General features: G+C 43.1%; 1 long non-coding RNA gene across 1 annotated transcript; it reads left to right on the plus strand.

Moving 5' to 3' along the window:
• The first annotated feature begins 268 nt into the window (after window positions 1-268).
• Window positions 269-7,302, plus strand: LOC135183712 (uncharacterized). Its single transcript, XR_010305678.1, has 5 exons — window positions 269-360; window positions 449-506; window positions 5,153-5,364; window positions 6,243-6,506; window positions 7,190-7,302. It is a non-coding gene; the product is annotated as an uncharacterized LOC135183712 (long non-coding RNA).
• The last annotated feature ends 4,831 nt before the right edge of the window (window positions 7,303-12,133 follow it).

The following is a 12,133-nucleotide window of genomic DNA, read 5'->3' on the forward strand; positions in this document are numbered from 1 at the left end:
AATTGTTGGAACGCACACTGCATGTTTCCACAGGGGAGAAAATAAGTCTTTAGTGAAACATAGCTGAGCCATTTCACAAACCTGCTTTTGAAACAACAGTTCTGTATTACCATTACCAGATGCACCTCAAAAACTCCTTCTGGACCAAGCATCATTTCTAAGTACTTGAAGCCTTTACTTCTTTATTCTGTGTTATGTGAGCCACAGGGCATGTGCAAAGGTGAGAACTGTCAAAAAGGTGTTGTTTATGTTCCTGTCACTCAGGTTTCTTTGGTGATACTTCTGTGATTCCATCAACAGAAGTTACCCAGCAGCAGTCATGCTTTCGTTTAGCTTGCTTCCTGAAAAACTTACTCCCAGGTAATAAATACCCTCTAACCTTTGCTTATTTTCCACCCTCAGCTTTTTAACATGCATTAACACCCCTGCCTTCTATGTTTTTGTGTAGAGGCACCTTGGAGAAGCTGCTGATCTTGTCAAGAACTGTAGTGGTGTAATGCAAGAAGGTAATTACTCAGATAGGATGTTTGTTCCACAAAGGCCAATAGAAGGTTCAACAGCAAGCTTTCAGAAACTTAGTTCTGCATCCAGAGCAATGCTGGTCTTTAACCACTGACGTGCAGGTATTGCAATGACAGGGGGCTTAGAGCGCCTTAGCAGAACTGTGTCTCCTGTCACTTGGAGAAGGTGTGAAAGTCTGTGTGTTGCCTGCTTACCCTGTGCAAGAGTTGTCTTTGACTTCTCTCTACTGACTTGCCAAAGGATCCTCAGCTCAGAGGTACCACATCCCAGGAACTGATGAATTTGAGCAGGGTATAGTTTTTGTGAATTCTGCCTCTGTTGTAAATATTTCTGCCGTGGAGACAGCAATGTCAAATGGCAGCCACTGCCTCTTCACAGTTGATGACACTTGTGGACACTTATGTGCACTGACAGATGAACTAATGTCTTTCTTCTAGCTTCCTCCCTTCTACCTGGTATCACTGAGCACACTGCAAATGGGAGGCATCAGCATCTTACTCGGCACAGCCAGTTAGAAGGATAAATTTGGTGCTTGAGAAAACCCCTCATGGCCTTTCCTAACAGGCAACCACTTTGTACAAGACACATTGATTTGCAAGGCTCGTGTTGGATGAATGCTGTATCTGTTGCAGTGAATAACATTAGAAATGTGTCATCAGCAATAATACCCTGTACAGAGTCTCTCACCATTTCTCTTGAGAATTTACTTGAACAACACATACAGAGTAAGAAGGAGAACAAATTAGGACCAAACAAGACTGTCATGCAGCTGGAGCTGTGCTGCTGACTTTCCAGTTAGTTAACAACTAGCAGCTCCATAGATCCAAACTGTAGCAAATCTGAGAGAAAGTCTTTTATTGGGAATATTGTCACAGCAAGTTTTCCTATTTGAGAAGTAGCCATTGGGATGAGAAATAAATAGAAGCTCTCCAGTTGTTTGTGGTAATGAACTTTGCTGCCTGTGAGGGGTAGTGTTGTGGTGTGGGTTTGACAGACATAGAATCATAGAATCAATCAGGTTGAAAGAGACCATCCAGTCCAACCTATCACCCAGCCCTACCCAGTCAACTAGACCATGGCACTAAGTGACTCATCCAGGCTTTTTTTGAATGCCTCCACCACCCTGGGCAGCCCATTCCAATGCCAATCACTCTCTCTGGCAACAACTTCCTCCTAACATCCAGCCTAGACCTCCCCCAGCACAACTTGAGACTGTGTCCCCTTGTTCTGTTGCTGGTTGCCTGGCAGAAGAGGCCCACTTGAATCTGGCTTCAGCCTCCCTTCACGTAGTTGTAGACAGTAATGAGGTCACCCCTCATATCCCACCTGTTGCTGTTTTTTCTCTCCATCCCACTTGAGTTGCACTTTGTTGGGTGTTCCACAGTATCAGCTACCTTTTGATTCAGCCTACAGTCTCTGCAACACCAAATATAGGCTGTGACCCACAGAAAAATCTCACAGGAGTTATGCTAATAAAGTATTCTAGAGAGCAAATAGCTCCTACTGAGGGCTATAGACAAAGCTGCTGGTTTGTAGAGAGCATCCATGTAAAAAACATTACTTAGCAGAAGATAATGAACCTGAGTTGAGGCCATGGCTCCTTCAGTCTGTCCATAGCAGCATGCTTGGTCTGCCCAAACCTCTCTCAATCTAACCTGTCTGGGCTGAAGGCTATGTGTTTCTAGGGCTTATACCTACCTGAGTCATTTGGGCTGGGGCAGAAGTGCCCATACAACCTCCTGCTGGCTGCAGTGGGGCAAGAGTCAACTACCAACACAGAGAAAGGCAGCTATTTACATATATATCAATATATAACTAGCTGTGAGTGGGCTGGGGCTAAGAATCTCTTCCAGTGTCTCTGAGACAGGACACGTGCAGTTCTTATGCACTTTGCTTCTGCCATGTCTGTGTAATTGGTTTCTGCCTGGTAGCATCACCTACTGGTGTTGTTCATCCCTTCCCTGATAGTTCATTGTTAACTTGCATAACTCCAGCTTCTAAGGATGGCTGGGAAGCTGACACAGTGAATAGATCATTACCTATAATAATCAGCAATTTAGAAATTTGCCTCTATGGAAAGTGTTGCAGTCTTATTTGTTAGAAATTATCACTTTCTCCCCCCCCTTTTTCTTTTTCACTGTAGCTGCCTGAGAGTACCTCCACACAGAAATCACTCTAATGTAACTAGCATCTTTTTAATATGTCATGGATTTAATTGGTGTTTAGATGAGATGTTGCAGAGCAGAAAAAAATCAAGTTCAGATTACATTTTTCTCCCCTTTTTATTTTTTTTTAGACTAGTCTCAGTGAAATGCAAATAGAAGATACTCAATGAATAGGAAACTTTGAAGTAAACATGCTGAGAGGATGTGGAACTTAATGCAAGGCAGCAAACAGTCAATGGTAATCAATGGTTATGTAAGAACTATTAAATCTTAATTTAGCCTCCATACAGCCTCATTGGCAAGCATATATATATATATTAGTATCTAATTGGACAATGTTCTGTGGCTGTGAGGCAAAAATTATGATCCAAACTCCTACCTGTTCTGATAAATGGAGATATCATTAGCAATATGAAGTAGGTGATCACGACTCCCCTCTTTTTCATAAATTACACTAAATAACCATAATGCTGCAATTTAGCCGTCCAAAGTTCATCCTATTCAGCAGGCCATCCATAGTCAACAGTTTAAAGAAAGGGGACCTGCTGAGAAAATGGTGGTCTAATCAGATGCCATAAAATCTGGCTGATCAGATGAGTCCCATTTTCTTTTTTTGTAAGGAGATCCTAATGAAGCAGTGCATTGAGGGAATTCACAACTTTTGTTCCTCCATTTGATTATTCAGGTTGGCTGCACCAAGTTCTAAACTAAGCAAGTGGAGCCTAATCCTCTGGGCTGTTTGCATACATGCTGTGTTTTACAGGAGACTTATTAAAGCCCACTTTGCCAGCTACCAAATTGTGTGCATTTTCTCTCCAGTCCAAATGAACAAAACACTAAAAGAAGCATCAAATTCAGCCATCAAATAGGAATCTGCTGTTATTGTTTATTCCTTGCTTGCTGGCTAATTCACCAGGCACAGCGAAAAGGAAAAGTGCTTCGTGCTGCATGCATTGTGAGTATCTAAAGTGGTGCAAAGCAGATGGGATGCTGTACACAAGTTTAGGCAAAGGTTAGACTTGCAAACTTTGGGGCTATTCTTAGTTACAACGACAAAAATTTGACCTTAAACAATAAAATCGATTAGTGCATCTTTATGTGGGAGAACATCCAGTTGTGGGTAGGGCAGTTTTGCTTTGGCTGCTTAGGATAGGCATCCCCTTTCTTTAGGAAAGGATCTGATACGTTTGCTACTTACTCACACTTGCATTTAAATGGGTCACTGTTTCAGCTCAGCTGAGTTTTCAGTTTCCTCCTAGTTTTGGCTACTGTCTTACAATTCCTGATGTCTTCACATCTTCTTTGTGCTGTTCTCTGGGACTGCTGCACACAGTTGGACGTTGCTGCCTCACACGAAATGTAAAGATGACAGCAGCCTTACAGAAAGCCCAATGAAGTCAGTACTGTTGAAGCATGAGCCTGCAGGCCTGCCTTTGTCAAGTGATGAGCTCCTGCATGCCCTTAGCAATGGCAACTGTAGCATCTTTTTCCCTGCTTATTATTTCAGTGAATCAGCAAACAGCGAAATTGCTGAAAGAAAATTCCCAACCTCACAAAACAATTTGGTTCCTCATCCTCTGCTCAGAGCATTGCAGCAAGGAGCAGCGAGACTTTCACAGAACTCCTTGTCAAAAGTGAAGAAAACAAACAAGCACTTATTTTGCTCTGCAAATGGTGTGAAAAAAAGAAGTGCAGTAATGTAAGTAACCAAATATGTTTATGAGAGGTGCCACCTCTAATGAGCGTTCTTCTCTGGTTGCTAATGTAGCCAGATTCCCTTTGCAGCCTCAGAAATGAAGGGATATCTGCTCTCCTGCTGCAGGAACCCAAACTCTACTGCCGTGCTAAACAAAACTGTAGCACGCTGCCATGCTGTCCTGTGCTCCAAATAAATCCTCACAGTGATGATAATTGTCTAACACAAGTCAAAGCAGCTATTCTAGTTTGGGATTTTCCTCACGTTCTTATTACAGCAGCAAGTGCCTTGATTTGATTCCTCTCATCAAGCAAATTTCTTTCCACGTGGGAATGTTATGGAAGTCTTCCACTGGAGGCTCCAGAACAAAATCCCTCTGTGCTTATTGATGCCTGCTGACACCTTCAAGTACTTTTGCATATGTGGACATTAATTCACGGTGCAGTCGTTTCAAAACTGAGCTCATTACATTGGACGTTGGCACATCCTTCACGGGAGCGCAGCAGCCATTAGTTTGTTTCATTTTCTTCAGCACTTCATGTACTTCCAAGCTCTGCTAGGGCTCTTACCCTGCACCATGGCTATTTTCGAGTTTCTGCGTTGATTAGCAGAAGTCAAAATTCTTTTGGTGAGTTTGCCTCACGTAACCACTGTTCTAATGACTTGCATCGGAGTTATTTCCATGTCTTCCTGTGTAAGCAGTTGACCCCCAACCTTTTATCACCCTCCTAAGTTCAGCTTATCCTAATGATCTGCCTTTGTCTTTCAGGCAAGTCCTCAGGTATGCAATGCTCTCTCCAAGCCAAGCTGTGGAACCATCTCTGTGGTTACCTTCCTTATAGCCACTTGTCCTAGACTGATGGCTCTAAATTTGCTAGCAGAAAATGGCCTGAGAGAAACAATGGCGATCGCTGATGTTTATCTTCCTACTTCACGTCTTGGTTTTCTAGATCGCCAGCCTCGAACCAGCTGGATCTGTAGGTATGTGCTTGTGTTCTAGGAAAACCTTCCCACATATCTCTAGGGCTTTAATTAGATTTCAGATATGTGTGTCTCTCTTTAGGTTCATCTGTGCTGGTATGAGATGCTATCAGGTGTTTATAACTTTCCAGAGCTTAACACTGTCAGATTCGCTAGCAAAGCTGTTTACAAGAGCACTTCCAGGTTAGCTTTAGGTTAAGCAAACCTCAATCTCTGTAAACCAAGTTAACCTGACTGAAACATCTCTGGAAGCAAATGTGTGAGTAGTGCTTCTAGGGCTGAGGAGGTGATGACCTTTGGCAGATGGCGTGGCAGAGATTCTTGGGGGCAGACTGATGAGCAGTAACCTTTTGTATATAGTTGTTTGTAGAGTGCTTGTTTGTCTCATTTGACTGGCATGATTTCCAATGTGCATCTGTTTGTACCAGAACAAGAATACACCTTTCTTTATTCTTTTTCCATTGCTACAGAAGTGGCTGTATGTGCACTACATAAATCAGCATCATTTCAATGGTACATTTCTTTAATTCTCCTTGAAAAAGAAACTAGGCAAGTGAGATGGAAGTTATTGTCTATACACTGACTAGATCAGTGAATTTTTGAAGGCTAGAAGTATTGATGTGATAGAAATAGCTCATAATGTTGGCTAATCTATTCTCTGTGTATGCAGGATAAAACTCTCCCACAGTACAGATCCTTTAAAAGCACATATCCTTTAAGAGTGAGGCTGTGTGTATGTGACAGAAAGAGAAACTCTTACTCCCTGGTTTTCAGTAGTGTGATTTGTTTTTTAGGAGAGGAGATTGAAAGGGAAATGACCAACAACTCTGTTCTGAGCCTAAAAGAGAGCTTCGATTTGTACTGTTCATTTCTTTCAGATCTCTAACACACTCAGGCTTCGTTAGCTCACACATTAGTCAGTTGAAATGTGCTCAGCAAAGTACTTTGTGTGTTGCCTGATTTCCAAAGCCCTGACTTTGGTGGCCTGCTCATCCCAGAAACAACATCTTTACAACAGTGCTGAATATTTTGAAGAATCAGATCCTTTGCAACTGGTTTCGTTTCAAAAGCCACGAAATGGACTACTTGCAAGCAACTCAGTTGTTGGTCTTTCTCCTCCCTGTTATCCTGCTCACAGACAGGTAATGCTCTAAGGTAATTGTAACCATATTTCTCTTCAATAGTTGCAGTCACCTGAAATAGTTTCAAATGCCAGAGTGCTACTGATTGTTTTGCCGGTGATCAGGATCTCTAGGGTGCAGGGATTTGGCAGCTATTTGGTTTATTTTAGTAAAATGCAACTTTTTATGGATGATATTAAAATATTCCTAATTTTTATCGTTCAGATGGCACATGCTGTGATAGAAAAGTCGGTAGCATCCTCTCTTTGTTCAACACTGCACCCCTTGAAATGAATCAAATATCCTAATAGTGCCCAGTGTCAGATGAACTACTGATTAATGACTTCCAGTCTCTAGTTACACTGGAGAGTGTTAGATTGTCTGATTTCGCTCCTACTTGCCTTTGTTTTAGGAATGTTTAGTCCTTTAACATCTGTATGTTGGAGGTATAACTTGGAATAGACCAAGCACAGAGCTGTGAGAGGCAGATCAGGGGATGCTCAGCTGATCATCCGAAAGCTAAAGATGATGCAAATCAGCCACAGTGATTGTGTTAAACGTTCCCCAGGCTTCAGATTTCCCTTTTGTCAGACCTAAAGTGTTTTAAACTGACCTGTAATTGCCTGCCTACAGTACGTGGTAACCTAACAAGCCATGGGGAGAGTAAAAGACATCGCGATTTTGAATTATTTTGGTCCTTTTAGGTCGGGTGCTACTGTGTCAAGTAATCGAACCATAAATGAGAAAGTTTGTAAGCCTACTTTAAAGACTTTTACTGCGGGTTCTGCTGTTGACAAGGTGGAAAGATCAACTGAAGCATTAAACTCAAATGTTTACTCTTCTCCGATGTTACATGCCCAGGATTTTTTTTTTTCTTCTTTCCCTTTTTTTGTTTCATTTAAAAACCCCTAACCTAAAGCCACAACAAAACAGACACACACGTTCAGGCTTCTGTATGTTAAGACTGACGTTTTACTTGAAATAACACTTTATTGATGTTTGAGATCCCCCAATTTCCAGGGAAGAAAAGCTGATTATCTTCGGAGGCAGTCTTATACAGAAGAGCAGACCCCCACCAGCCTTCCGCTCCAGACTGGATCAATGCAGAGAAGTGCTCTTTGATGGACTTTCAGGCCCTGTGATCTCCCAGCCCTGGGAGTTTAAAGGATGAGCATATCAATCCAGGACCACTGAAATGCATTTCCATTGCATGAGGGCTCCTCCTCCTGGCTTTGTCCAGACAAACTCGACTCCTCCTACTTTTGTCACTATTCTTTCATGCTTTGTTTAGCAAACACAAAAAAAGCTTTGTTTGTTGCTGGGTCTTTTTTAAGCTTTGCATAAAGCAGTTTAAAGTGCAGTAATGCTGTGTACCTGTGATCACCTTCAGGGTCAAAATCAGTTTACAACAGATTAAGCTGTTTATCCCCCTCCCTCTCTTATAATTCGAGCAAACACAGATTGTTGCTCTCATGGGCATAGTCTTCCCACTTTACTCTGAATTCTGCCTTGGCAAGATTTGCTAACTGTGGATTTCCTTGGGAACGTTTTTTTCTGGAAGACAGCGCATGTGTGCCTTGCCTTTCTGTATTGCTCATGTCCTGCTGTGCTCCAGCATACCGAGCAAGAAGAAAACTAGCCTCGTGTCATTTGTAGAAGTTTTGGTAACACAGTGCACTTCTTTTGCTTGTCCTAATAGTTGTCATGACAAATGTGTGTGTTTAGATTTACACGTTCACTTGGGTTGTAAAGCTTATTACAGCTGCAGTGTTATAAACCTTTATTTCTGATATCATCAGAAACCTCCCACCCTCTGTGACATTTCCCCTTCTGCCCACTGTTTTGGAGTAGATCACACCTAAGACTTGGAGCAAGAAATGTCCATCAGGTATTTCATGTCTTTAATAGTGAAGACCAATGAAATAACTCAGCCAGTAGTATAACAGACTCTTCATTACCTGCATTCTTGAATGGGAGAATTGCCCACGGGAGAATAAATGTAAGCTGCTCATGTTAAACTGGAAAAAACAGTGCAGAGAATGTTGTTCACACATGCCCCACCCCCCCTAAACTGGTGAGTGTGCATACCTTAAAAATCCACAAATGGAATGACTCCCCAAAATGCCAGTCAAGTGTAGCCCTCGGGGAAGGACAGTGTCTGGTGCTGTCTTGCCATGTCATGCCCAAAGTCCCCAAAGATACTCGTGGCAGTCAGCTTAGACTAGATGGTGGAGTAATCCATCACCTTGGGAGACTCTGGCATTTATGCAGATGATAACTTCCTGCAGGTTGCCTTTCTGAGGTATTCATAGGTTTCCCATAGGGAAGTCTTAAAAATCTTAGTGTGATTGAGCATACCATAGCTGGAGTCTTCCTATGCTGAACTCAAACCACTCCTTGTCCAGTTCCCATGAATTAAAAATAGAAGTTGTTTCTCCTACTCCAGAACCCCCTTACATACTTTCTTTACTGCAAAGGGCAGAAGTTCTGTGTTGCTCTTTTCGTATTCTTGGGCAATGGTTTGCTGAAAGACAATGATGCTAAAGCATTGGAGCATCCCGCTAGGAAGGAATTAAAGTCTGGTGCTCTGAAGAGGCAGCCTTGGAAAGTTTTGCCAAGAGCTGGCTTTTCTGAACTCTCCAGTCAAGAGCTGGGGTGGATGCCACAGTTTCGTCTCAGCCGAGCCTCAGGCTACAGCCAGGCACGGAAAGAGCTCTTGTAGCCCTGATGGATGGGGCTGATTGTAATGGACTCACTGCAGCACTTGACTATTATTGATCCCTGTGCTCGTTCATCTGTCCTATTTCCCAGAGCTGTACAAGCGTAAAGGAAACATTCTGAAGTGGGTCAGCCCTTATTTCTTAGACTGAACAAGGGAAACCTCTCTGTGCTTAGACAGCTCTCTGGTGATCAAAGCTCCTGCCCTGAGCATTGTCAGAGGGCTCAGGTACAGTTTAAACTCTCAGCTCTATGGTAAGAGCAGGTTCCCATCCTTGTATCCTTCTCTCCTGCGTACAGCTCTGCAATTCTGTCATTTACTGACCTGACAAGGGCTGCTTTTGATAGAAAAGTAATGTGCCATTAGATAATAGTTTTCTTTCAGTTTAGTGAACTGAACTGGTTTCTAAACATAACAATTATAACAAGCACAGATGATGGGAGTGACTGTGTGGCAGAGAAAAGGAACAGAGATGTTGGCACTACAGTAGTACTAGATCTGTAGATTGGCTCAGCCATCATCTGTGACTGTCTTCTGCATCCTGACACTTCTCCGGAGTATGAAGAGACTGGGAGATGTGATGAAACAAGTAAAGACAAAGAGATAGCAGGTCATAAACCAGATCAGCTTGCTTCCTCCTCTGTGTTACACATTTACAGCATGGCTTCTTGATTGACTTTCTTTTAAGTCTAATTTGGCAGGGCCGAGGTTGTTCTATGTCAAGACATCCTACTGCTGCAGGCTTTAAGGAAAGGTAAATGTTGAGAGGTTGGAGTGGGGAAGCATGGGACTAGGATAGGAGTGCATGCAGTCTTGCGCTCCTTTTGAACTCCTTGCTGCTGCAGATGCCTACAACCATGGCAGCAAATTTCCCCTTTCCATCTGCCATAAGAGATGTCCCATTCAATTGGGCCTGGGTCTGACCAGGATGACCTATGCATTCCTGACCTCCAGACCATTCAGCGAGGCCACACATCCTGAAAACTTTGGTACAAAAGAAGCTATCAGTTCCCTTCGCTTAGCAACAGTCATTACCGTGAGCACATCAGCCTGATGTTCTACCCTGAGGACTGTCTCCTTAATGCAAAGTGCAGTTCAAGGTCTCTGCCTTAACTCTCAAAATCCTTTGCAGTGCTGGCTTGACTTCTTTTCATAGAATCATAGAATATCCCCAGGACAGTTTTGCTGTAAAAATGCAGTGGTGAAGTGTGAGGCAAGAGGAAAACCTCTGTGCAGATTCCGGGGCTGTGGAAGCAATGTAGGTTAGGCTCCTATCATAGGTAAACAGCTTTTTCCTGACCATTTCCTCCTGGGTTCTTTCTTTTTTCCACACAAACATAATCACACAACGAAAAAGATACTCCTCCTGTGAAAGAAGCAAGGGTAACCAATGCCATCGCTTCGGTTTATAGGTGTTTCTAAAGCATTTGAATGCAGCTGTGATGGGACAATAGAAGTACCTAAGGAACCATCAAGAGAAGCCCAAGTTGCCAGCACTGAGTCTGTAAATGATGTTGCATTTCCAAATCAAAATGATTCAAGCAGCCCTTTCGGAAGGAAAACATCATGTAAAACAACATTCAAACCTGCAGTGTGTCAGAGCAATAAATGACAGCTTCACAAATTTGCTCTACTGTACCTACTGTCTTGCTAATGAGTAAGTAACTAAGACTCAGAAACTATAAGGTAAGGGGAGACTCTGGCTTTTAAAATGGATTAATTTACCTGATTTCTATGTTCATTCAGAAAGCAGGAGCTGGAAGTACTCTGAACATGTGGAGGGTAACTGGAATTCCCGTTGCCTTCCAAGTAGTAACAGCTAGTTGTGACTTCAAGAAGAATCACCTCTTTCATTTAAATACAACAGATTTCTGTTATGGAACTAGGAGCAAAAAACTCCATTGATTGCCTAAGCATAGAGATTGAAGTGGTGCTCCCATTGTGGCCATTTCCAGCTATTGCAGATGTAGGAGGTGTCCTGGAGTCCTGTACCCCTAAATTCCTCTCCTGCCCGGACTTCGGGGGGAAAGGGGAAAAGCCGCCTGGTTTCCCCCCCCCCCCTCGCCTGCCCTGCAGCCGAGAAGGGGGCGGCGACTGCCCCGTGAGTTCCCGCGCTGGAGCCAGGCTGGGATTGGCCGTGCGCTTTCGCGCCTAAAGTGTGGTAACTCTGCCCTTTGTCTAGCGAAGGGTATAAATATTGGGGGTCTTCCCGCCTTTGGGGTTCCCGCTTTGGATTTTGCCTGTGCCTGGACGAGTTCGCTCACTCTCCTGTGCCTGGACTGCGGAGAGACCAAAGGACTTGCCTTGGTGTTAGGCACACCTTTGTCTGCCTAACGACCCTTAACGACCCTTAACGACTCCTGCAGCCGCTGGAGGAGGAAGACAGACCGCACGAGCCAGCCTGAGTGAGTTATTTGGCTTAGCTTAATTTAGTAAGAAAACCGCTATTAATTAATAGCTAAAGCCTTTTCCAAAAACTGACTTCCAAATATATATAGTCAGATTATTAATGGTATCCTCGTAGAATTCTCATGCAACTTAACCTGTTTATCAAACGAAATTAACCTTTGTATATATAGTTGTGGGGGCGGGTTTTGTAAAAATAAAAAATATCTATTTTTGATAAATTTTCGACTCGGCCACGAATTATTTCTGCCCTCCGCAACATTATGGCGCAGTGTATGCAGGGTAGTTCAATCATAGAATTTCTACAAGAAAAGGGATGCCTAATCACAGGGCTTGATTTAATTTGGGCTCAGAAAAATTGTAAAAATCCGGAGAAAATCCTGGAGAAATTAGCTGAGCGCTCAGACCCTGTGATTTCTGAGTCTCCAACGGAGCATTTCTCTGTTGTTCTGGGGTCAGTCGTGACCCAGACTCTGGCCGAATTTGAAAATTATGAAAAAAGAATTCAGGCCTTGGAAAAGGA

The sequence above is a fragment of the Pogoniulus pusillus genome, chromosome 19 (assembly GCF_015220805.1).
Source record: "Pogoniulus pusillus isolate bPogPus1 chromosome 19, bPogPus1.pri, whole genome shotgun sequence".
NCBI classification, from domain to species: Eukaryota; Metazoa; Chordata; class Aves; order Piciformes; family Lybiidae; genus Pogoniulus; species Pogoniulus pusillus.